Genomic DNA, 24241 nt, shown 5'->3' with positions numbered 1-24241 from the left:
GGAGCTGGGCCCAGAACGTGTTGGAAAGAACATTAGGCTTCAATGATTACAATCAACAAGTATATACCACAAATTTCAGGGTAATTGTCTAAAGCAGGGGTAAAAACACTTCTTATGATTAAGAAACTGATTTACAAAGTAATTAAGAAGCAGAGAGATAGGAGCTAAGAAACTGGGGAAAAGGAAACTTAAGGAAAAGGAAATTTTAAATCCCTATAGGAAAGAAAACTTAAAGTTTTTCAGTTGTGGGGGGGGGGGCTACTCCCTTGGTCTGTATTATAAGTACATTTATTTTTTAAAAAGAAGCTTGACATCAGAGCCATAAATGGGAAACCAGTATCACTCCCCACAAATAGAAAGTAAGTGCAAAAATAAATACAACCGAAGACCCAACAGTGTTTCTCGTTTCTAGCTGAAGGCTTTGAGCCCCAGGCCTGATCTTGGTTAAAAAGGGAGATTGGCAAGTATTGCAGGGTGTTTGGGACTTTTTTCCTTGAAGTTTTCAGAAGCGTAGAAACATACTTGAAAGGGAGCAGCTTTCTCACCTTGTGACTTGAGGTGTTTAATTCTGTATCCTTGTACCACCTAACAGTCACCACAGCTAACACCAGTAGAGCAGCCTCATGCTTGGGGAAGGGCTTTAACCTTTTCCAGGAGACGCCCTTGAACTGGTTAATTCCCTAGATTGATTGTCTGTTACCCGGGCAAGCTCAGGGGGCCTGGCATGAGAGTGATGGAGAAGACTGGTCAGTTTCAAGGAGTTAGTGGTGGTGATTATAGCAGGGTGGTGCATAGATGGTGACCAGCAGGGAAAGTAAAAGAGATGGGGTGCTCGGCATGGGTTGGAACAGTGGAGGTGAAATCCACGACTTCACTGTTGTCCCTGGAATTTGCCCTTTGGGGACGTTTGGGAAAGGTGATGTGGGGCTTGAAGTCTACCCTGATCGAAAACTTTTCTGAGTTCCTTTATCTCTTCTTGTTGGGTCTAGACCTTTGCTCTTCACAGTGTGGTCTGCTGACCAGCAGTGTCGGCGTTACCTGGGAGCTTGTTAGAGATGCAGGATCTGAGAGGCTGTCACCTAAGATGCCCTGAGTCATAATCTTTATTTTAACACTATTCATAGGGATTTTTATGCATGTTAAAATTCAGATTGCACCCCCATGATCATGGCAGCATTACACACAATAGCCTAGAGGTGGAAGCAACCCAACTCTCCATCCTGAATGAATGATCAACACAATGTGATATAAGAAGTCGGACAATTAAGTTCGCGAACTCATCCTAGAAAAAGTGGTACATTCTTCATTGCTGAATATCACTATGGTCACCTTGGAAGCACTCCTCTTGGGAAGCTATGCACCGACACCAGCGCCTAGTCCACCCTTCAAAGCAATTTTGGAACTCTTTTTCTGGAATGACCATCAGAGCTGTCCTCGTATTACCCTCGATGTCCTGAAGGTCATCAAAATGTCTTCCTTTCAATATTTCCTTTATCTTCGGGTAAAGAAAGTAGTTATTGGGGGCCAGATCAGGTGAGTAGGGAGGGTGTTCCAATACAGTGATTTGTTTACTGGCTAAAAACTCCCTCACAGACAGTGCCGTGTGAGCTGGTGTATTGTTGTGAAGCGAGAGCCATGAATTGTTGGTGAAAAGCTCAGGTCACCTAACTTTTTCATGTAGCCTTTTCAGCACTTCCAAATAGTCAGCTTGGTTCACTGTTTATCCAGTTGGTACAAATTCATAATGAATAATCCCTTTGATATCAAAAAAGGTTGGCAACATCGTTGAAACAAGTTTGGGAACTTAATTGTCAGACCTCCTATATAGATGATGGAGTATTACCAGCCTTAAAAAAGGGAAGGAAAGCCTGTCACACACTACAACGTGCATACATTTTAAGGACATTTTGCTAAGTGAAATAGCCCAGTCACAAAAAGGCAAATACTGTATGAGTCCACTTTTATGAATTATCTAAAGTTGTCAACGTCATAGAAACGGGCAGTAGAATGGTGGCTGCCAGGGGCTGCACCAAGGCGGAATGGGAAGTTGTTTGTTGGGTACAGAGAGTTTCACTTTTGCCCGATGCAAATGGAGGTGCATTGCACAGGAATGTCAATATACTTAACACTGTTGAATTGTGCATTTAAAAGTGGTTACGGTAGTAGATTTCATGTTAAGTGTTCTTGACCACAATTAAAAATAAATTAAAAAGGGAAAAGCGGAACACTGTTAGTCAGCTTAGAAATATTGAGGAGCAGCGTAGATGGTGGTTGTCAAATGTGAGTGGGCATAACGACCCACTTGAAGACTTGTGAGAACTCAGATTGCTCTGACCTCCAGTGTCTGGTTCATTAGTATGGTGGAGCCCAAGGATTTTCCTGTCTGCCAAGTTCCCAGGTGCTGCTGCTGCTGTTTGGGGACTGAAGTGTGAGCCATACTGCAAGCACTGACGCTGCTGTGTGCTACTTGTCCAGAAAAATGGCAGAAAGCGACTCCTCTATGACCCGTAGGTGTTCTCAACCCAGGAGCACATTAGAATCACGGGAGGAGCTTACAAAAATTAAAACATATGTGGATGCCTGGGCGCCTGACCCAGTGAATCTGGCTCTATTAGTCTGGGATGGGACCCGGACTCCTATATTTTTAAAAACTGTATATTTCGCTGTAAGTCAAATTTACAGAAAAGTTGAAAGAATAGTAGAAAGAACTCCTATATACTCTTTACCCCAGATTTGCCAACTGTTTCCATTTTGCCCTGTTTCCTTTACACATTTTTGGCAGGAATATCTCTTCAGTGATATTATAGCCTCCTCAGTGCATCACAGGAGGAAGCACGTGATGTCACTTGGTCCCGATATTGGTGTATTCAGTCATTTTGATGACTCGGTTACGGGCATGTTTGCAGTCTGTATGTAAAGTCACTATGTCCTTTGTAAACTAGTAAGTAATTTGTAGGGAGATGCACTGAGACTGTGTAAATAATCCTCTTTCTCGTCCTGTTCTTGCTTCACCGATGTTCTCTAACTCCACGTATCTTGTCATTATTAGCTGCCGTTCTGCTCCAGGAAGCATGTGTTTCTTTCTCCTTTACTTGCTCTTATCAGTATGGACTCATGACTTTGAAGTTTTTCAGTGGCCTATAATCCACTGCCGTCATTATTTTTATGCTTAGATTGTTCCAGCTTTGGCCAAGTAGCACCTCTTCCAACTGGCCCTAGTGTTCTTTTCACATGTTCCTATCTCGGTTTGAGCTGCCATAACAACATATGGCATAACAACATAACAACATAGGCTGGGTGGCTTAAACCACAGAAATGAATTTTCTCACAGGTCTGGAGCCTGGAAGTCTGAGAGTAGGGTGGCAGCCTGGTCGGGTTTGGTGAGGGCTTTCTTCCTGGCCTGCAGATGGCTGCCCTCTCGCTGTGTGTTCACATGGCTTTTCCTTGACATTTATTCACTGGGTGACACCTCAGTTCTCCCCTTTGGGCCACATTTCTCATTCATGAAAGGAGAGAAACCAAGCTCCTTGAGCTCCATGGTGATGTTTTAGTCAGAGGTCCCCAGGACCATACCCTCCCTGGCTCTAGCCCCCCCCCCCCCAGGCAAAAGCCACATTGTAGCAAAGTATATTGGTTAACTATTGCTGCATAGCAAACCACCCTAAACTTTAGTGGCTGACGACAATAATTACCTGTTATTACTCGCATGCCTGTGGGTTGGCAAGAGTTGGCTGATCTAGGCTGGGCAAGCTCCTTAATCTTCAAATGATGGGTATGACTGGGCTTAGTTCCTCCATGAGCTCTGGGCTGCACTGGTGTATCTGTGCTGTGACCTAGGCCGAGAGGGCAGTGGCTGGCTGGGAAACTTCTTCTTGTGACCATAATCGGGGTTCAGAGAACAAGCAGAAACATGCAAGGTCTGTTAAGGCCTCGTCTCAGAGCTGGCACACTGTCGCTTCTGCCTCATGTGATTGTTCACGCCATGTCACTTGACCAAACCCAAAGGGCAGAGGAAGGGGAATACACGTTGCTTGCTCCCTTAAGTGAAAGGGACCACAGAATCACATGACAAGGGATGCGGTAAGGAGTAAAGAATTAGGCTGAGCAGTCAGTCAACCAGAAAAGGTCCCTCCCAACTTTAAAAAAAAATTTTTTTTGGTTGTCAGAGTATCTCTTAAAATAATCAGAGGCTGTAGGTCTTACATAGAAAGCCAGTCGATGCCTTCTGATTTAATACAGTCACTTGAGTTGAGGTGCCAGTGCCATGTGGCAAATGGAAGAGTGATACTGAATTTTAGCTGTGTACTCTTAGAAGCTGTGGATGACCAGCCTCTCCCATAAGTCAGGGCTGAGCCCAGGGGTCCAGTAGATAGAGTAGATAGGGAGGCCTGGTGAGAAACAGGACACACACTGGCGACTTGCCTCTGATAGTCGAGACCTTCTGACAGCCTGTTCTCTTCAAGACCAGGCAAGAAAAAGAGGATCCAGTTTCCATTGGGACCAGCGGGCTGCTGGAACAAATGGATGCTGCCATTATGACACACACACCCCCTGCCTGCAATGGAAGGAAACCGTGACTCTTAGTTCTACTAGCTTCTGCTCTGAGTCTCAGCAGGGTGAGAAGTGGCATTAAAAATTACTTGTATTTTTCTCAGTCTTTGAGATTCACTGAGAACAAGAGGTAGAGGGCCTAAGAGAAGTGTCTCCAGAGTTGTCGGCCAGATTTAAATCCTAGCCCATGATACTGACTTGCTGTGTGACCTTGGGCAAGTCACTTAAGCTCTCTGTGTTCTGGTTTCCTCATCTATAAAAGGGGAATAAAATAGATCTGACCTCAGAGGACTGTTATGAGTATTAAATTAGTTAATACCTATCAGGTGCTTGGAAAAGTGCCCAGCACACAGTAAGCAGTTTACTAAGAGTTATTAAAGGTCAAATCATCAAAAGAAAAGCAGTGCCCATTTCTAGTTCTCTCTTCGGGGCTGAGAAGTTCTTTTATCAGCCAAAGGAGGCTTCTTTCTGTTCTGACATTCTAGAGAAGAGGGAACCTATCAAGCTCTTGAAGACACACCATCTTCATCCACTGCCTCCTCGTGGCCCTGGAGGCAGAGAGGACACCGCCGTCCCCTGTGGTCTGACTAACAGCTAAGGGAGGAAGATCTCACAGGCATTGCCTTTCTGCCGAAATGCTGATTTATTATTCAGCGTAAATAACTTATTTTCCCTGAACTGGAACAAGACCCCCTTTCTAGAACTGAAGAGATTAAAAATATATGCGTGTAACGGTTGTGCCGACACTATTGTGATGTTTGTGTCACTTTTTAAATTCTTCCTAGATACCGTTTGGGTAGAACTATTCAGAGAGAGAGTTTAGACCGTTTCAAACCTCCAAGACCCCTCCCCTGACTAAACTCTTTGACTTCTTACTAAAAGGACTAGGTTGGTGATAACAGCAAGCCACACAGATGAGGGGACTGTTGGGTGGGCTAGCGGGGCCTAATTACTTTCTCTATTTTTACAGCTTTACTGAGGTATAATTTGCAGATTATAAAATTCGCTCATTGTAAATCCAGTGATATTTTGTCTTAGATTTACAGATTTTTGCAAGTATCACCCCAAGACAGTTTTAGAATATTTTTATCATCGCTACAAAACTCCCTCAAGCCTGTTTGTATTCAGGCAGTCATTGCCTCCATGGCCAGCCTCAGGCGACCACTGATCTGTTTATCTATATATAGATTTTCCTTTTCTGGACATTTCACCCAAATGCAGTCATACACTATGTAGTCTCTTGAGTCTGGCTTCTTTTACTTACTTAGCATAATGTCTTTGAGGTTAACCCATGCTCTAGCACATGTCAGTGGTTTGTGTCTTTCTGTTGACAAATTATATTCCATTGTGTGGATATAGGACATTTTGGTTATCCATTCACCAGCTTATGGGCACTTGGGTTGCTTCCACTTTTTGTCTGTTATACATAATACCCCGATGCACATTCATGTACAAGTATTTATGTGGATGTATGCTTTCATGAATTTCTCTTGGGTAGATACCTCAGTGTCGAAGCTGCCTGACTGTTTTCCAAAGGGGCTGTACCGTTTCGCGTTCCCATCAGCAGTATGAGCGTTTTGGGTTTTTCAATATCTTTGCTAATACTTGTCTTCTTTATGCGACCTTTCTAGTGGGTATGTAAGCGGTGTCTCGCTGCTGTTTGAATTTGCATTTCCCTAATGACTAATGGTGGTGAGCACCTTCTCGTGTGCTTATTAGCCATTTGTAGGTCATCTTTAGTGGAATATCTATCAACTCTTTTAGTTGAGTTGTTTTCTTATTAGAGAGTTGTAAGAGTTCTTTATCTATTTTTGATGCAAGTCCTTTACCATATATATGATTTGAAAATATTTTCTCCTAGCCTGTGGCTTCTCTGTTCTTTTTCTTAGTGGTGTCTTTTAAAGTGCAAGAGTTTTTTATTTTAATGAAACCGAATTTACCCATTTTCCCTTTTATGGCTCATAAAAATGGTGCTTTGTCTAAAAACTCTCTGCCTAACCTAAGGTCATGTAGATTGTCTCCAATTTCTTTTGCTAAAAGCTTTACGGTTTTAGCACTTACATTTTGAGTTAATATTTGTGTGTGGTTTGAGATAAGGATTTAAGTTCACTTCTTTACATGTGGATATTAAAATTTCCCAGCATCATTTGTTGACTAGCCTTCCTCCATTGAGTTATCTTGACATCTTTGTCAAAAATCAGTAGACATAAATGTAAGGGTTTATTTCTGAGCCTTTAGTTGTAGTCCATTCATCTACATATCTATCTTTATTACCACACTCTCTTGATTAGCATAGCTTTATGATGTTTAAAATTGGGCAGTGTAAGTCCCCGAACACTGTTATTCTATTTCAAAATTATGTTGGCTATTTCATATCCTTTGCATTTACATATACATTTTAAAATCTTTTGTCAATTAAAAAAAATCTGCTAATGGATTGTTGTTGGAGATTGTATTGAATCTAATAGTTTTCCAATCCATGAACATGGGATGTCTTTCATTTTATTTAGATTTTCTGTACTTCTTTTTTTAAAGATTTTATTGGGGAATTGGGGAAGGGGAACAGTGTTGGGGAATCGGGGAAGGGGAACAGACAAGTTACTGTCCTTTTGTTCTTCAGGCTAGTTATGGAGGACGTCGCTTCACTGGCCCATGTTGGTATTATGATCATTGCGCTCTTCCCGGGTGAGGCAGTTGCTTGCCGGCCATTGGACGGCCGCTAACCACAGCCCGCTGGCCACTCACGGTAGCTCATGGCAGCCCACTGCTGCAGGGGCTGCAGCCTACGCCGTCACCGGCGACTCACGGCAGCCCATCTCCAGGTTGAGCTGTTGTTCACCATCTTAGCTGTCGAGGGCACAGCATCACTGGCCCTCATGTGGGATCTGAACAGGGGCCCTGCTGTTCAGAGCTGGCGTCCCAAGCCAACTCTTAACCAATGCGGCACTCGGCCGGCCCTGTAATTCTTTTAGAGGATGCTTTGTAATTGTCAGAGTACAAATCTTGGGCTTCTTTTGTTAAATTAATTCATAAGTATTTAATCCTTTTGATACTATTGTAAATGGACTTGTTTTCTAAATTTTGGTTCTATTTTTTGTTCATTAGTTCAACTAGTATTTTGTAGATTCTTTAGGATTTTCTACATGTAGGATTATGTCACCTACAAATAAAGACAGTTTTACTTCCTTCCCCACCTGGGCGGCTTTATTTAATAAACCAGCTAAGGGATTTATTTGTTTACTCAGTTGCACTGGCCCGAATCTCTAGTATAACACTGAACAGAAATGGTAAACATGGACTTGCCTGTTCCTGATCTTAGAGGAAAAAGTGTGGTGTTAGCTGTGGGTTTCGGTAGAAGCCCTTTATCAGCTTGAGGACGTTTCCTTCTCTTCAAAATTCCAATGGCATTTTTCATAGAAATAGCAGAAAACAGTTCATTTGGAACCACATGATCCAACTTGAACTGCATCTTTCTGCTTCAGGGAAAAAGTGACTTGCTCGCGTTACGGGGCCTCTTCATCTCATGGGGAGACAGTCGTCCCTACTAATTTCAGTTGAAGGCTTCCCCTGCTGTTTATTTTACTCTTATTGGTTGCAGCTATTGGAGACCATTCCCCCAGCACCTGCTGAGGGTTGGGGATAGGTGTGGTACAATGTTACTTGACATAGCCCCAGAGAGGCTGTGGTGGCAGTTTCCATGCTGACACTTAGGGAATCTATTTCAAGATGACAAGATGAGTTTCTCAACTTGGGCACTTCTCCCATGGGCTCTGAGCCTGCAATGTCTGAGCCACCTGTAGTTACAGACACATAATTGTGTCTGTATGTCATTTATCAAGGGAGAGGGTCCAAGCTTTCATTACTTTCTCATTGAGGTATGCAAAGTCTCCAAAAGGGTGGGAATCAGTGATGACGATATTGATATTAGTAATAGCAATGAAACTTTATTAAGTGCGTAGAAAATGTTGAGTGTATTCTATAGTATCCCATTCATTCCTTGTATCAGCCAGTTTAAGCTTATTTATGCTGCCGTAACACACAACTCCAAAATCTCAATGGTTTACAAAACAAAGGTTAATTTCTGGCTCACAGATTGTGTTAGGTTAGTTGTGGCCCTGCTTTGTTTCCTAGAGCCAGAATTCAGGCTGAAGGCACAGCACGGGATTGGGTCATTGCTACTCGTATAGCACAGAGAACAAAGGTGTAGCCCATGAGGTAGGTGAGTCTTAAAAGGCTGTCTTGGGAGTGGCATACATCACCTCCAATCCCGTTCCACTGGCTCTGAGCCTGCCATCAGTGGGGATTCCAGTTGCCCAGTAGGGAGGGCTCCTGCAGAGAGAAGCAGTGAATATTTGAACAGTAATGTAATCTACTAAACTCCTTATAAAAAGCAATGAAGTAGATGGTGGTGATTATTATTATTGTTCCATTTTTACGGATGAGGAAACTGAGGCTCAGAGAGATGAGCTCCCCCCACCCAGGGCTGCATAATTATTAAGTGGCTGGTCCAGGACTGCAGTGGACTCAGTCTGACCCCAGAGCCTGAGGCTTTAACCATTGCCGTGTAGCGACTTCCACTGGCTTCGCAGCAGCAGGCTCCGTCTCTCCTCCCTTCCAAACACACCATTCTCTTCGAGCTCCATCAATCTCTGGTAATGCTTGAGAGAGAAAACTGCGTCCGTAGCTGGATTCCACGTTTTCATAGTCCCCAGCCTTGGGGCTGATTCTGAAGTGTCCAGCTAGGCCTTTTTTTTGGCAGGACTCCTGTGTGTAAGAGCTTACCATTTGTGCCACGGTGGGAGTGTGCTGGGTATTTTTAGAGCTGGGCAGCCTTGCCGTGCTGCCTGCTTTCCCCTTGCGGTCTATGGATTAATCCAGGAGTGGCATATGCCCACGCTCTGCCTGCTTGGTCCTGGTACACAGTCCTCTCTGCTGTTGAGAAAACAGATTGTCCCAGGTAGACATGGAGCCAGAATTTTTTTTCTCTCTGCTTCTCTCTTTTTCTGAGCTGCTCCCCCCATTGGTATGGTGTCGCTTCTCCTGGGGACCCACCATGGTTCTGCGGCTGCTCCCGAGCCAGCAGAAATGGTGGGGTTTGCTCACTTGCAGTTCAGTCCAGCCAGGAAGCTGCTGGGTCTCGCTGGAGATGCCGTATGTGTTTGCAACGCGGCCTCCCCTCCGAGGCAGGTGGACTGTGCCTTTCCTCCCGGGGAATGAGAGGATTCAGAAGGCTCAAGAGGCGATGATTTCTTTTCGAATCATTGTTCCTCTGAACTCATTATCAATGTGTCTTGAACACTGTCAAAGGCCTAGAAAGAAACTGGTGGCAGCGTCACTGTGAGGCATGGTGGCTTTGGTTTACTTATTGTCAAAAGCTCCAGATAAGGAATAGTAACTTCGCAATTCACTGTAGAGCTGTTGGGAATCTCCACGGGAAGGAAAGCTGGGATTTGCATGAAAAGGTACTTAGAATACCTGGAAACACTAACTCTCCGTGATCTAATTCAAGAAACACTTCCTGAGTGCCTACTGTGTGCAAGGCGTAGGATTTCATTTCATGGCGAGGTTACAATATCCAGAAGACACCTGGGGAGGAGATAAGCACTTCCTCTAGTGTCATCTCAGCATTACATTTCTAGGATATGATAGACATTAAATTTTTCATGAATTCTTTCATTTGTTTGTTCGTTCGTTCGTTCGTTCGTTCGTTCGTTCGTTCGTTCATCCATTCATTCTAGTGTTGTGATTAGGAGCATAAACTTTGGAGCCAGGCTGCCTGAGTTTGAAGCCTTCTTCTCTAACTCACTGGCTGTAGGACGGGACAGGTGACTGAAGGGCTGCATGCCTCCAGCTTCCTCCTTCCTCATATGGGGCTAATAGCGGTGCCAGCTCACAGAGTTGTTGCATGGATTAAATGAGTTAATACACAAAAAGCACTCAGAGCAGTGCCTGGTACACAGGAAGCGCTATCAAAGCACCGGCTCCCCTCCTCTTCCCACTCCTTCCACAGGCATTTACTGAGCATCTCCTGCAGGCCAAGTACCGGCCTCGGTCCTAGTGACAGAGTGGTGAGCCCACTCCACATCCTTGCCCCTGAGGTGCTTCCATTTCAGAGGATGGAGTCAGACGGTGAACGAGTGAATCTATAATGCATCAGCTGGTGATTAAGGCTGGGAAGAAAAGGGCCTCCGAGATTCAGGGCAGACTCTAGAAAAGTCAGATGAGGGAGAGATTAATTCCTAACGAGCAGAGATTATGTAAACCTCCCAGAGGGGGTGACATCTGCTGAGACGAAGGCGTAGTTGTGTGAGGCATGCACACCACATCCAATCCTGAAATGAGATGCTGCCGGGAGGTTGAAACGTTCTTCTCAGGAGGCACATTTGTCATGTCTCCCTTGTTCTTGTCTCCTATAAATAGGTATCCAAATGGGGTCACAAACCAGGGCTTCTTTCCGGTCTTAATGACCTGGGTGGTAGGTTCCTGGGGGGTTCCAGGAAGACGTTTCTCCCAGCGACAGATTCCAGGCAAGGACTCATTTACTTGCTACAGTGACATGAAAAGGGGCTTGCTCTGTAGGGGGAGACTGTGCTAAAGCCCCATAGTTAAGGTGCTGGGAGCCAGGGCAGGATCTGTGCCTGTTCTGCACCCTAATAGCCCATATGCCATTTGGTACTTAGTAGGTGCTCAGTAAATCATAGAAATATTCACTGAGTGTTTCTTAGGTGATGAAGACGTGTTGCCAGGTTCTAAGCACTCGATGTACAACTAAAGTGCTATTTTTTTCTCCCCATTGAACAGATGAGGAAACTGGGCACAGGCTGGCATATCTAACGTGCCATAGGAACTGTCAGACAAGGTTTCCTGGAGGTGGTGACTAAGGCAAGACCAGCAGCACCTCTTGGATAGGAAAGGGGGAGCCGAGAGGGGCTTTGCAAACAGAAGCAGCTTCATGAGAGAGCTGGTGTGTCTGTCGGAGAGAATGCAAACTGGGGAGTGGTGAAAGATGAGGGTAGGGCGGTGGGCGTGTGGGGCGGGAGCATGAGGGGCTGTGTAGGCCTGACTCAGTAATTCAGATTTGTATCTTTTTTTTTAAAGATTTTTATTGGGGAATTGGGGGGATGGGAACATGCTGGGGAATTGGGGGAAGGGGAACAGACAAGTTGCTGTCGTGTTTGTCCTTCAGTCTAGTTGTGGAGGACGTTGCTTCACTGGCCCAAGTTGGCACCATCATTGCGCTCTTCCCGGGCGAGGCAGATCAGTCGCCGGCTTCTGGATGGCCGCTCACTGCGGCTGCTGGCCGCTCACGCTGGCTGCTGGCTACACACGGTAGCCCATGGCAACCCACTGCCACAGGGGCTGCAGCCTACGCCGTCGCCGGCGACTCACGGCAGCCCAGCTCCAGGTTGAGCTGTTGTTCAGCATCTTAGCTGTAGAGGGCAGTGTCACTGGCCCTCATATGTGGGATCCGAACTGGGGCCCATTGGCATCCCAAGCCAGCTCTTAACCATTGCGCCACTCAGCCGGCCCCCAGATTTGTATCTTGACGGCATTGGGTAACCATGGAAGTGATTTCTGAACCAGAAGCGTCCCCTGATCAAAGTGGCTTTACACAAAGGTTCCCACGTACACCCAGCAACCAACAGTTGAGCTCCGAGGTAAATACTGCCCACAGCGGCCAGGCACGTGTCTCCTGGGCTCGCCTTGGGGATTGTTGTGTCTTGCACACTTGTCAGAGATTTGCACACCCAGAATCAGCCCCCTTTTGCATCGTCTCCTCTAGCTCCTGCAAATGCCAAATGGTGGGAGTTTCTTCTTGGCTGAAGTTGTTGTTTTTTTTAGGTTTCAGACTCAGATGTTTTCTCTGAAAACATTTTTTTTTTCTTTCTCAAAGAGCAACTTGTTCCTCCTGTGTAACAGAGCCCTCTTTTCCTTAACTCTTACAGGAAGCCCTACCTAATCACACTGTGATCAAGTCAGCCCAGGGTACCCATGTTGGACTTTAATTTTCAAAAAGAGAATGGCAGGTAAAGGAAATGGCCAATCAGGATTTGAAGTCTTTTCTGTTTTGTTATTATTAAAGAAGACCCACGTCGGGGAATTCCTAGCACTAGCTCCTCATTTTGGTTCCAGTGACATCAAATTACACCTTGACCTCTTTAGGAATTGTTGGTTCTGGGCCGGCGTTATTAGCTATCTATTGCTGTGTAACGAGTTGCCCCAAACTTAGTGGCTGACACCTATTCATTACTTCGCAGATTTTGTGGGCCAGGAGTCTGAGCATGGCTTAGCTGGGTTTTCCACTCAGGGTGTCACAAGGCTACAACCCAGGTGTGTCATCTGGGTGTGGGGGTCTCATCGGGGGCTCAGGTCCTTTTCCAAGTTCCCATGGTGATTGACATAATTCATTTCCTTGTAGCTGTAGAACTCTAGGGGCTTCCTGTTCAGAACCAGCAATGGAGAGTGAGAGAGAGAGAGAGAGAGAGAGAGAGAGAGAGAGATAGAGATAGAGATAGAGAGAGAGGGGCAGGCTGACTCCTGCTCTCTCCAGTCCCTGAGCACAGGGAAGGTCTAACACCGCCTTTAAAGCCCTCGCCTGATGAGGCCAGGCCCACCTGGGATAATCTTCCTTTTGCTCAACTCACAGTCAACTGGTTAGGGCCCTTAATGACAACTGCAAATCCTTCGCCTTGACCATAGAAGTGATGCCCATCATATTCACAGATTCCACCCATACCCAAGGGAAGGAGATCATTTGAGGGCATGCGTCATTGATGGTTGTCTTAGCATTCTGCCTGCCACAGCTGGTCACCCACATCTGAAAGAGACGCTACCCTGTTCTTCCTGATCTTTGGGTGAAGCGTGTGCCTTGGACATCAGCTGTTCTCCAAGCCCTCTCGTAATTCCGTTGTAAGAAGACGTGGTGTGTGGCCGTACAACATTTTGGGGGGTCTCAAGTATGGGTGACGTGGAGCCACTGGAGATAGACGCGGCAGCAGGTCAAAGCCACCTGTTTCTTGGTAGCTTTGTTAGGACTGACTTCTCTGCTGGATAACATGGACCCGTGGCTCTCCAACCCTGTGGACAAATTAGGGCTCTGGAGGTTGACGGGTTCTGGGAGGGAAGCCGACCGCAGGCCCCCTGACTCCAGGGCTTTTCTCCTTGACACCGTTGAGCTAGCTCTTCTGTCCACAGGTCTCAGCTTCCCTCTCTGAACAAAGAGGGAGTGGGGTCAGGGGCTCTCTGAGGTCCCTGCTCATCGGAGTGTCACAGTATGACCACAGACCAGGGGACCTAGATCAGGTGAACAGCAGCCATGGAGCACGTGCCAGTTCAGAAGCAGGCAGGTGTGGGGAGAGACACGTAGGAGCACGTCTCAGGTGTGTTTCCCTTCAAAAGCAATGAGTTCCAGCTAGATGTGCTGTCTTCACGAAGGCAGAGAAAGCTTCTAGGTAGAAGGAAGTTCTGCTTGTCCCCACACTGTCCCCAGTTGTACTTGAAAACGGCAGAATCTCGGGCTTGGCGGCCCCGGGTTCACAGGGCGTGCTTTCTTAATGCCTCAATCGTACTTTTAATCAGAAAAAATTTCAGGCATTAATCTTCAGTGCTTGTTCCTGCCATGTCCAGCCACTCGATGCTTTTTCATAAACAAAATGACAGTTTGATCGAATGTGGGTTTTAATTAAGCTGCCTTCACTTGGATCAACTTTGGGGAAACATATGTAAGGAGCTGCGCCTCCGAAGCGCCAGCTGAGACTGGCTTCTGAGAAACCTGGCCAGGCACTTTGGGAGGAGCAAAGGAAACCAGGTGCCTGGAATAAACTGTGCACCTGTGTCCTGTGCAGTAGCTCACGTCCCAACCCAGCTCCCGTCCCTGGTCATAGGCGTGTAAAGGCTCAGCAGTGGGCGCAGAGGACTCACGCCAAACTCAGGATAAAGCACGTGAAATCTTAGGAAATTGCCCCACAGTGGCTATTTTTATTATTGGCGTTTAAGCTGTTTGTGGCTTGTCACTCCTTCCACAGTTGAGACTTTGCAAAGAGCAAATGAAATAAGACCACTGTTATTCTGCCTGCAGGCACAACTCCGAGTTGTAGGAGACATGGTGAACTCTGCAGTGCAAGACCTTCCAAGATCTCAGAGTCTCACAGGGAGGCAGAGACATTCATGGGGACGGAACACACAGCTAGGAATTGAAGAGCGGGCTACCGGAGTATGGAGGGTGGAGATGTGGCTGGGGACCACTTTGCAAGCTCTTCAGGAGGCTGTTCATATAGAAGGGGGGACAGTGTGTCAAAGAACAGCGTTTGGCCTCCTTGGTATGGGCATTTGCATGGTGAGAGGGTCCCAGGCGTTCTCACCTGGAGACAGGGCAAAGATGCAGCTATGGGCGATACTGTTTTAGGCAGCATCCTGTCAGAACCCACCCCTCCCTTTGTGTTCTGTGGGATACAGATCTACCCTGATAAATAGCTGCTGCCTGGGAGAAATCCATCAAGCCTTCGCCCTCTGCATGACTCATCTCCCTGTGGCGGGCGGTGCTCAGCTTCCAAGAATAGCCTCGCCTGAGGGATCCAAGCTCGGAATCCCTTCCAACTTTCGGGGCTCTGAAGTTCGGCACCCACAGAGGTCTGTGCTTAGGTAACAGGGTGCAGATGGCTTGGTGTTTGCAGAGACAGTGGCTAATAACCCTCTCCCCTCCACCTTGCCTTTGTGCAAAATTCCAGGAACACAGAACTGCAGGCCAGATCACACTGCTTACACTGGAGGCCTAACCATAAGAAAGCCTAACGCATTTCTGTGGCTGAAAGGAAAGGTAATCAGGAAGCCCACTCATTCTCTTATTCGCTCAGTCAACAAACATTTGCTGACAGCCTGGCGAGTGAGAGCCACAACAAGAAACCTGAACAGACTCTTCAGTACTGAGTCCTGGCCACCAGTCAGGGGAGTGATCAAAATAAGAGCTGCCATTTATTGAGCACTTACTATGTGCTGTGCTTTAAGTACTGTACTTCCCATGAATGAACTAGATCAGGGGTCGGCAAACGGCGGCTCGCGAGCCACAGGTGGCTCTTTGGGTATGTTCTGTCTCAGAAGCTTGCCGACCCCTGGAAGATCCAATCCTGTCCCTCACAACAATTTAAAAATTATTTGAGAGCCATAAATATGTTTTTACAAATAAGGAAAATTTAAAGTAATATTATAAATGAAACTATGATAGTTTTATTTTCATTTTCAATTTTACTTCAGAGCCATGTGTATGTACCCAAAGAGCCGCATGTGGCTTATGAGCCGCAGTTTGCTGCCCCCTGAACTAGATTAATCTTCACAACAGGTCCAAGAGTTAGGTTCCATTATCAGCCTCCTTTGCTGGTTTGGAACCATAGCAGGCCCAGAGAGAAAGCTCGGGGTACCTTGGCCAGGCTCACCCACACTGGTAGGTAGCCGTGTCAGCAACTGAACCAGGGTTCTCTGCTATGAGCCAGGAGGTTTGCGCCATTCCATCCTCATGACGCTAAAATGATGTTTCCAGCATTCCATCATCACGGTGACCTTCTGTCACTTCTCCCCTGAACTTGCCAAGTTGTTTCTTACCCCAGGGCCTTTGTATGTCCCTCTGCCTGAAACAGTGCGTTGGCCCTTTCTCATCCTTCAGGCCTCAGCTTAGGGGCCAGCTCTTCCAGAGGCCTTCCCTGACGCCCTATAAGCTCTCCCCTCTCTTTCTCTAGCCCAGCACTTATTTCCTTCCCAGCCCTTATCATCATGTGGCGTCACCATGTTTGTTTGTTTGTTTTTAATTCACATGCCCCCCCCCACCCCCCCCAGGATTTAGGCCCCTGAAGGCATGGACTTTGTGTAGATTTGCCGCCTTGTCTGCAGCCTGGCATTTGGCGAGTCCTCAAACAATATTCCCTGGATGGACAGAGGTGGGACACAGGTGCAGAACAAACCTTGGCCGTTGCTGATGCCTGGCTGTTAGAATGAATGAAGCCATGAGTGCACAGCTGTGTGGCTGCTATTACTGTCGTCACCAGAGCTGGTGAACAACAGAGTTTGGGGTTATAGTGCAGAAGCAGCGCCTCTTCCTGAGGGGCTCTGTCAGTGGGAGCTGCAAGGTCAGCAGTCTCTGCAGGGCTACCGGGGGCCTCAGCTCCCTGACAGCTGCCTCTGCCTCTCCTTCCACACAGCTGCTCCAGGCAGAGAAGGGAGAAGGTCCAGCCGGGGGCAATAGTGCCTCTGCAGCGCAATGGCGACTGAGCAGAGAATCGAGGGTACAGGCTGCATTCTCCTTGGGGACGTCGCCGGTGGCCTGATTTCCCCTCTCCCAGGAGCTGGACCTGCCAGGGGCTCAGAGAATTCTCTGGTGCTGTTGGGTGCCTCCTCTTAGATTTGCTTTCTTCTGTGCTTTGCTTTGCCTGCCACTTATGCAAACTAGAAAGAGGACTTTGTTCTAGAACATTCTGCCTGTGCAGCCTGTGAGTCTCACATTGTTCCTCTGTGAAGTGGGGATTATACTGACCGATGGTGTGGTCATGAGGATTGGATGAGGCTGTCATTTCCTTGGCACAGTCCCGGGCTCTTGGCTGGTGAAGTTCTAAAGACAAAAAATCACCGACATCTTACATTTAATAAAGATGTTTCAGGCATTGGACTAAGCATGCTGTCATTTTTGTTGCCATTATCATTATTATTAAAATTTTGCAATTCTAACAGCTTATAATTGACATGCAGTAAACTGCACAGCTGGATAAGCGTTGACAAATGCATACACTTGTGAAACCATCACCACGATTTTGTTGCAGCCCTTCTTGCATCCCCACTTTACGGATGAGGAGACAGGCTTAGAGAGATAAATGCCTTATCCTAGATTGCATGGACGGCCACGGTGGAGCTATGTGATCTGGACCCGAGCTCCTAACCATTGCACGTACTGCCTCCTGCCATAGCGAATGTTTCCCTGCTCGGTGATGTCAGAGGATGCTCACACCTGCCTTGAAGTCTGTAGCACTAGAGAGAAACAGCCTGAGTTGTGTTCACTGGTCAGTTTACTCATCACGAAACTCTTGCGCTACCATCTTCAAGTGTGAAAAGATGTCACTGAGCTCGCGTTACAATGGGACGGGCGGCTCTGAGAGGGCAGAGGAGGCATCTCAGCAAATTAGCTCTCCAAGATTGACAGTAAGGGCACCTGTGTGCTGGCTGCGGCCAAAAACCCAGAGACCAATTCCTGTCCCTCAATTCCAGTCCCTATGGGGATGTTTCGGAAAATCTTATTGGTGTTACTAGACGTGGCGGCCCAGTTCCCCAGGACCGCGGAATGCTGGAAACGTGGGGAGGTCCCGGAAGCTGCGAGGGCATGAGGTCCGGTGCCTGTCGGGTTAGCGTCCCCTCTCCCCAAAATCTCGTGCTGCACTTTGGCTCGGTCAAACTCTTGATAGATTTGGGATGCTTCCTTAGACTCCATGCTTTTTCTTAGCCTGTTTCTTCTGAAGTCTTTTTTCTCCATCTGCTCGACCTGTCCAGCCTGTGTGGTCAGGCTGCCTGGTGTAATTTCCACCTGCACTGCTTGTCAGCTGCGTGATCTTGGACAAGCCACTTACTTGATCTCTGGGCTCTCCATTTTATCAGTGGGGGTCCGCATAGTGCCGAACACATGTGCTTGTTTGGTGCATTAAACATGGCAGCACCCGGCAGGTGCTCAGTACGATGCCAGCACCAGAGCAAAGCACCCAGTATATGTCCTGCCATTATTGTTGTTTTGTTATTAACCCCACATGTTTGCCTAGCTGGCCCCTCTTCTTGGACCTGTGCTTTCTCCTCTCCTCTCCCTCCTCCTCCTCCTCCTCCTCCTCCTCCTCCTCCTCCATATGACTGTGTTATTGCTTGTCCTTCAAGCTACCACCTCCTCCAAAAGCCTTCTCTGACATGACCCACCTTTGGAGTAAGACCCCCTCTTCTGAGGCCCATTCACTCAGTCATTTCTTCAACAGATATTTATTGAGCAACTACTATGTGCTGGAGAAGTGAACAAAGTGGACCAAAATCCCTGCCCTGGTGATGCTTCTGTTCCTGAGTAGGACGCGAGGAAGAGGCAGAGGCTAAACAAGGTCAATGAGTGGAAAAATGTAGTTAAAAAGCAGTAACTGCTGTGGAGAAACATAGACCCGGGAGGGAGGTTTGGGGTCTGTCCCAGGTTAAGTCTGCCGTTTCAGGGTCGTTACTGGTAGTCGCAGGATCACCTCAGTTTGGCTGGTAATGTGTTCACCTGAGAGACACCTTTTAACACGTTCACCTTAGAGACCAGGAGGGTCAGAGAGGAGGCTGCAGTTCTCAATGCGATCGACGTCAAGGGAGGTCTGGCTGAGCAGAGACCTGAATAAAGACCTGCAAGGCGAGGGAGTAGACCACTCAGAGAAGCCTTCTAAGGAGAGGGCGCAGCACCTTCCAAGGCCCTGAGGTGGGACATTTCACGTGTGCTTGAGGAACGTTAAGGAGGCCAGGATGGCTTGGGAAGGAAAGAAGATGATGGCAGAAAGGTGGCTGGAGGCCGGCCAGGGCCTCGTAGGATGGAGTGAGGTCTTCCAGGGAAACCGTTGCTGGGTGTTGAGCATGGAGGGAGGTGGACCAACTAACAGGGCCATCCTGGCCACTGTGCTGACACTGGATCGATCGTAAGAGGGCACCAGTGAAAACGGGGACAGTCATCTGGGGAGGTGACAGTGACAGACCAGGCTTCTGGTGGTGGTGGTGACTGTAGGCAGGTTTGCTGATGGCTGGGATGTGAGGAGTGAGGAAGAGAGGACTCACAAATGCCTGAGGGTTTGGCCTGAGCGGCTGGACGGCAAGGGCTGCTGTTGACCGAGATGCCTGTTTGAGGTTGTATCAGTTTTCTATCCCTGCCCTAACAAATCGCCATAAACATAGTGGCCTCAGCACATCCACGTCTTATCTCCCAGTTCCGGAGGCCAGAAGCCTGACACGGGTGTCACTGGGCTAAAACTGAGCTGTCAGCAGGGCTGTGTTCCTTCTGGACGTTCTCGGGGAGAACCTGTGTATTGCCTTTTCCAGCTTTTAGAGGCCACCTGCGTCCCTTGCTTGTGGCTCCTTCCTCCAGTGCCAAAGCCAACAACACTGCAACCGCTCAGCAACCACAGCTCTGGGCTTTCCTCCTGGAGTCACAGCTCTGTCTAACCAAAGCCAGGAAGCCCTCCACCTGTAAGAACACCTGTGAGTCTGTTGGGCCCACCCAGATCATCCAGGATCAGCCCCCATCTTAAGGTCTTTCACTGGACCAATCTGCAAAGTCCCCTTTGCCTTTAAGGTCACAAAGCACAGATTCCAGGGATCAGGCCTTGGGCCTGTTTGAGGGCTCGGTACTGGGCCAGCCTGCACATACGTCCAGGTGGAGATGCCAGGGGACAGTTAGATACTTGCGTCTAGATTTCAGGGGAGCCATGGCTGAAGCTGCAGCTTTGGGGGAGCCCACAGTCCTCTTGACTCTTCCAGACTCACATTTTCTGTTTTTTGCTCTCTCTGGCTCTTAGTCCTGCAGACTACTGAGTTTCGTGAAGGCGGAGCTTGTGTCTTTTCCTCTTTGTATTTCTGGGAGCCACACTCCAAAGAGTGTTCGGATGATCTGTGACATGAATATCGTTTAAAGCCCAATTTGAACTAACCCATCTCTAAGGCAAGAAACAGGACCTAGGTCCCCGCTCGCAGGACCGCCGCAGACACGTAGTGTCTGCCTGTCTGCCATGATGGAGGACCGTGTGCCTGCGGGATCCATGTTTTAGCTTCACCTTCGCTGCTCCAAATATGAACTGGGTTCACAGTCTGAGCTTCAGTGGACCCAGCGCAGCAGATGTTGCTGCGTGAACATTCTTCTGCGGAGGGCTTTTGGGTCAAGGCCCAGTTCCGCAGCCCCCTGGATCCTGTTGAGTTAATTTGCAGAGCTTAGCAGTGCCTACTCAGCAGAGGGTAGATAAACACAAGCAGCAGGGTGGACTTCCTCCAGTGACTCAGGCAGGCCAGTGGGGTGGGGCCCTAGAGGCTCTCCGCTTCCTGACATCCCAGGTGCAGGCTAGGAGAATGGCCTGGTCAGCGTGAGGCCTGAGCAGGAGCAACGTTCTGATTTTCCTGTGTTTCCTCAGGCAGCACAGTGGGTACATTTTTACTTTTGCAGAAGGGTCTCAGAATGAACTTCGTTGTAAAAGGGAGTGGTTTGAATTCTCTCACTGTCCTTATGGAAGCACAGTGCCTAAGAACAGTTTCCAAAGTGTCCCTGTCTGGCTTCAGAGCGTAGATCTGTCCATAATATAATAGCTACGGGATCTTAGACAGGTCATGTCATCTGTCTGGGTCCTGGTTTTCTAATCCGATTGTGTATGATTGTGAAAATAATAATAACCAACATTTTGGCGGTATGAATAATATTCCATTTTCCTTCTCCATTTATCCATTGATGGACTTTCAGGTTGTTTCCATGTCTTGGCTATTGTGAATAATGCTGAAATGAACATGGGGTTTCAGATAGCTCTCTGAGATGCTGACTTCATGAGATTTTAACCCATTTGGTCTGGTTCCAGAACCATTTCTCAACTACTACACTATGCTGTCTCTTAACAATAATACAGCCTGCTTCCTAGGACTCTTTTAACAGTAAAACAAGATATTTGGTCTGTTTAGCACTTAGCCCAGTGAGAATGGATTGGTTGGTGAAAGATGCCTAGTATTTTTTAAATGTTTTAAATTTTTTTCTCCAACTTTTTTTTTTTTTAATATTTTATTGGTGAATTGGGGGAGGGGAACAGTGTTGGGGAATCGGGGAAGGGAAACAGACAAGTTGCTGTCCTTTTGTTCTTCAGTCTAGTTGTGGAGGACGTCGCTTCACTGGCCCATGTTGGTATTTCCAACATTTTTAATTGAGTTAAATTCCCGGAACATAAAATATGCCATTTTAAAGTTTACAGTCCAGTGGTTTTTAGCATGTTCACTATATTGTGCAACTGTCTTAATTCCAGAACATTTCCAAAACCCCAGAAGAAACTGGTTAGCAATCACTTTCCATTCCAACCCTTGCTTCGGCCCCTGGAACGCTCTAATCTACTTCCCACGTCTATGGATTTGCCTATTCTGGGAATTGCATATAAATGGAGTCAGATAATACGTGGCCTTTTGTGTTTGGCTTCTTTCACTGAGCGTCATATTTTCAAGGTTCGCGCACCCCATATCATATATATTGGTGCTTCGCTCCTTTTTATGGCCTATTACTCTATCATATGGCTGTAACCCATTGTGTTTAACCATTCATGAGCTGATGGGCACTTGGGGCGTTGCTATCGTTTGGCCATTGTAAATAATGCTGTAACATTCATGTACACGGTTTTGTGTGAACATGTTTTTAGTCTTCTTGGGCACATACCTAGGAGTGGGATTGCTGGGTCCTACCGTAATTCTGTGTTTAGCTTTTTGAAGAACTGCCAGGCCGGTTCCACAGCAGCTGCACCATTTGACATTCCCAGTGCACAATGCACAACTGTTCCTATTTCTCCACATCTTCACCAGCATTTGTTATTTTCCATTCTTTTAATGTTACCCACTCTAGTGAGTATGAAGTCCGTTCTCATTGTGGTTTTGATTTACATTCCCTACTCGCTAATGATACTGAGCGTCTTTTCATGTGCTTATTGGCTATTTGTATGTCATCTTTTGAGAGCCTATTGAAATCTTTTGCCTGTTTTTTAATTGGGTTGTCCTTTTACTATTGAGTTTTAAAAGTTTTCAGATCTACTGAATTAGAATTTCTGGGCATGGGACCCAAGGATGTGCATGTTTAACCAGATCCCTAGGTGATTCGATGTTGGGTGTCCACAGACTGCATCTTGAGAGGCACTGCTCTATTCTAGAAGCCTATCCACCCAAACGTGCCCTGAGATCCCAGAGAGGGTGAGCCCCGTGGTTCTCAAATGTGGCTGTGTGTTATAATCACCTGTGGAACCTCAAAACCTCTCGACCCCCAGGCCACACTGCAGACCAGTCAAATCAGAATCTCTGAGCATGGGATCCAGGCATCAGTAAGTTTTCAAGCTCTCCAGGTGTCTCCAAGGTACAGTTGGGGCTGAGAACCAGAGGTTATATAACCTGCCTGGAACTGGCAGCCATAAAATTATATGTGTTGTTTCCCTTTGCTAAGTTGTCCAACCCACTCAGGTCAGCTGGATTCGGGAGTTTATCTCTTCTTTTTTATCTGAGCAGCAATTTATTCTTTATTCTCATGCTGCGACTTGAGGACACAGAATTACAAGGGGTGTACACACCTCCAAGTTCCCTGTAACGGGTTGGTTAACCATACAGGCGTCGCGTCACTTGAGCCATCTTTCCTCACATCTATGATGGTGCTAGATCGACCCACTGATGTTCCAAAACCCCAGATAAAGGGATTGTCACCTTCTGATCGTGAACCTGTTGTACCAGGGTCTTTCTGGGGAAGATTATTCTACAAAGCGGACAAGAGTGTGGAGTCAGGCTTTGGAGTCAGACTGCCTGGTTTGAATTTTAGCTCTACCACATGGGTGGGCCAGCTACTGGTCCTACCTGACCCTCTGTTTCCTCACCTGTGCAGTGGAAATACATAAAAGTACTGCAGAATTGTCTTAAGCAGATGAATGGATTAAAAAAAAAAGTGGTACATACATAGAGTAGAATAATAGCCTTAAAAAAGAAGGAAATTTTGCAATATGGGACAACATGGATGAAACTGGTGGGCTATACTAAGTGAAATAAGCCAGGCACAGAAAGACAAATACTGCATGATTCCACTTATATGAGGAATCAAAAACAGTCAAATCTATCAACTCAGAGGGTGGAATGGTGGTGGCCAAGGGCTGGGGTGGTGGTGGTGGTGGTGGAGGAGGAATGGGGAGTTACTAATCAACAGGCATAAAGTTTTAGTTAAGCAGGATGAATCAGCCCTGGAGATCAGTTGTGCAGCATCGTACCTACGTTTGGCAATACTGTAACGTGTGCTCAGAAATTTGTTAAGAGGGTAGAGCTCATGTTAGGTGGTCTTACCTCAATGAAATAGAATTAAATGCAATCAAGGAAGAAATAACAGACTGAGCTTCCCAAGAGAAAGAAAATCATCTTAAGAATGAAACAAGATGACCCATGCGAAATAGTTAGTCCCATGGCTCGTGTCAGCTCCCCGCTCCTTGTCCTGTAGGGTTGCCTTCCAAGCAGCCAGGCTGACAGGCAGGGCAGGTGCTTGGGACCAGGCCAGCGCTGGAAACAACGGCCAGGTTCCTCGTCCAAAATGCTCTCCCGTGCACAGGCGCAGTATATTCCTCTCATTTCCCATGCCAGCTCTGCCTGGTGACACTTCATTTGTCCTCTACTCAACACCTTCCCCAAATCCATGTCAGTCCCTCTCTTGAAGGCACGGCTCGTGAAAACAGTGCGTCGCCCCATCCTGGTCATCTAATGCACTTAAAGTTGTGCTCAGTATAACCTCGTTAAGTGTGAGGAGGGACCTTCCATGATGAGACAACCAGAAGAGATGCACATCCATTTTCTTAGCAAGAGCCACAAGTCACCTGGTGACACTCAGCTATCCTGCTTGATTCTTTTTTTTTTTTTTTAAGATTTTTTTTTTATTATTGGGGAATTGGGGGGATGGGAACAGTGCTGGGGA

General features: G+C 47.0%; 1 protein-coding gene across 2 annotated transcripts in view; it reads left to right on the top strand.

The window, feature by feature from the left end:
• The window catches only part of GRIN2A (glutamate ionotropic receptor NMDA type subunit 2A), a 422768-nt gene that overhangs the window by 87592 nt on the left and 310935 nt on the right, over positions 1-24241 (top strand). The window lies entirely within an intron of this gene.

The sequence above is a fragment of the Hipposideros armiger genome, unplaced genomic scaffold (genome assembly GCF_001890085.2).
Source record: "Hipposideros armiger isolate ML-2016 unplaced genomic scaffold, ASM189008v1 scaffold_149, whole genome shotgun sequence".
NCBI lineage: Eukaryota > Metazoa > Chordata > Mammalia > Chiroptera > Hipposideridae > Hipposideros > Hipposideros armiger.
This window is presented reverse-complemented; position numbering and strand designations above follow the sequence as displayed.